Raw genomic sequence first — 2,560 nt, 5'->3', positions numbered from 1 at the left:
CCTATATATATATATATATATACAATTATTACAAATTAAAAGGGTAAAGGATTATCAATTTTTACAAATTAAAAGGGTACGCAGATTCTCTGCGATATCACTTGTCGCGCACATGGTAATTTCTTGAGGGAAGGACAGTTGGACTGGCTGACCGAGGTGGATTCGGTTATGCTTTCAGACCTGTGTCGGTGTCGAAAGTTACTAGTCCATGCTTACACGGTTTGCTAGCATAGTCGAATTTACTACTGGAATACAGTACTGATGAAGGAAATTGATTATTATCAATCATGATCTAGAAACGCGTTTACTGTTAAACATCGGAATTGGTTAGTTTTCATTGTTTTTTCTTCTTGTTTTTGCCTTTGTGAGTTACAACTGATGCTATCTGTGGGATTCTCAGCTTTTTTAGCTGCTATTTCTGAACTTCGGTATATGGTGAAGCAAATATCTGCTGATCCCTTAATTATATTTATAAATATATATATATATATATATAGATATATCGGTAAAGCTATGTTACAATTATTTGGTAGCCATGATAAGACTCCGAGTTTCAGATGCCGGGGCAGAAACCCACGCCGCCATCTCTTCAGTTATCTGGCCATTGAAAATTTAGGTCACCTAAACATGGTTAGATCACTCTTTAAATTTACAATGTATGGAAGATCGGAATGGGATGAAATTACATGGATTTTGTTAGTAGAAGAAAAACAACAGACAAGAGATTTACTTCGTAACAAGTAGAGTTTTAAGAAGCATAAGGGTTAGAAAGAGAGGGATGAGCATGACTAGCAAGACTTATTCAGTCACCAGCAGAATATAGTCCTGAGTGAAATTTTGCTGCTAAATTTTTGGATACCACCCAAGTGTGCCAAAACGAGACGAACTTAACTGAAGGTTAAGTGAATGTAAATGCAACTTAAGATGCTCTAATTTTAGTGGAGTTTAAAAGATGGTACTAGAAGACATTACAGAACCATAAAAAATATAATCTTGTACATACATATTACATAATAACAAATTAAGCTCAACAGGACTACAAGCATAAGGTGAGATGATAGATAATGCTAAGTATAAGCTTAAGAAACAGATAAATAATAAAAATGATAAAAAATATGTGGATATATCAGTCGAGTCGAACACATCTATTAATGATGAACAATAAATAATTGAAAGTAATAATATCTGCATAAGATGACAGCATCTTCTTGTCGCTACAAAAGAGAGTGTGAATTTATACTTGGAATCTCAGTGGATTTATTGCAATAAAGATGAAAGGAAGTCCAGTCACTTCTTTACAGTTTTTGTTATAATAATTAATATCTCAAAGGAAGGTGGCTGGCTAAGACAGTGGAATTCTTCCTCTTCGTAGGTGATAATGACCCAATATATAATAAAGAAAATTCTCTTAAAGTCTGCCAATCAAACTATATTAATTATAGTAGAGTTGTTTTATCAAATATGTACGGTGTATTTACATACCACATTATAACTCACCCGATAACAATTCCATGATCATTTATCAAATGTTCTAAAGTTTCATTTCTTATCAACTTTCGTTTAACAGCTATTGCCGCTTCTCCTATGTTTCTTATTATTCCTATGGCTATGTTGACTAGTACTTATACTGCGTGAACGTAACTTAGCGAACAATATGCTGCTTCTGGTATTATTACTGAAAACATACTATTGACGTCAATGTGGCCATCGTTTCTGTCTCAAAGAATGTGTGTGTGTACGTATATCATATATATATATATATATATATATATATATATATATATATATATATATATACATGCATGCATTCACACATACATACATGCACACTTGCATGTATACATACATACATACATACATACATACATACATACATACTTAAAACGCACACGCATACATGAAATGGACACCATCTTTAACCGCTGCAAATCGTATGCTCTATTTAACTTTACTCAAGCTCTCACCATTCAAACATTTATGTTCGGAGATAAATTTAATATTTTAATGTTATTTTGTATTTATGAAAGTTTTGCAAATTTTATTCAGTTGTTTCATTTGGTCTTATTTCATTTTATTTCATTTTGTGCCTCTTTTAAAAATTATGACTGGAAAAATACAATATGTTATAGATATCTGAAAATAGATTGTTCTTAAAATATGAGATATTATGTATAAATCTAATAATGTTGTACATATCTTTTACGTCCCCTTTCAGAACTGAAAAGTGATATAACTTTGACAAAAAAAGAAAGAAAAAGTGGAATATTGATATAAAATAGATAAAAACGTCCCCGTGACACGTTGTACAAGAAAATCAATTTATTTTGAAGACCCTATTAAAATATGTTTGTGCAAATATAAAGTAACAAATATATGAATGATTTATAGTTAAAAAAGACATTCATTATTGCAATGAAAAATCGATATGTTGTGCATTAATATCCATGATTATTCTAATTGTTCAGGATATGAATAGTGCTAAGCAGATGTGGTAACTTTATTTTACACACACACACACACACACACACACACACACACACACACACACACACACACACAC

The sequence above is a fragment of the Octopus bimaculoides genome, chromosome 15 (genome assembly GCF_001194135.2).
Source record: "Octopus bimaculoides isolate UCB-OBI-ISO-001 chromosome 15, ASM119413v2, whole genome shotgun sequence".
NCBI lineage: Eukaryota > Metazoa > Mollusca > Cephalopoda > Octopoda > Octopodidae > Octopus > Octopus bimaculoides.
The sequence above is the reverse complement of the archived record's forward strand: the minus strand, read 5'-3'. Positions refer to the sequence as shown.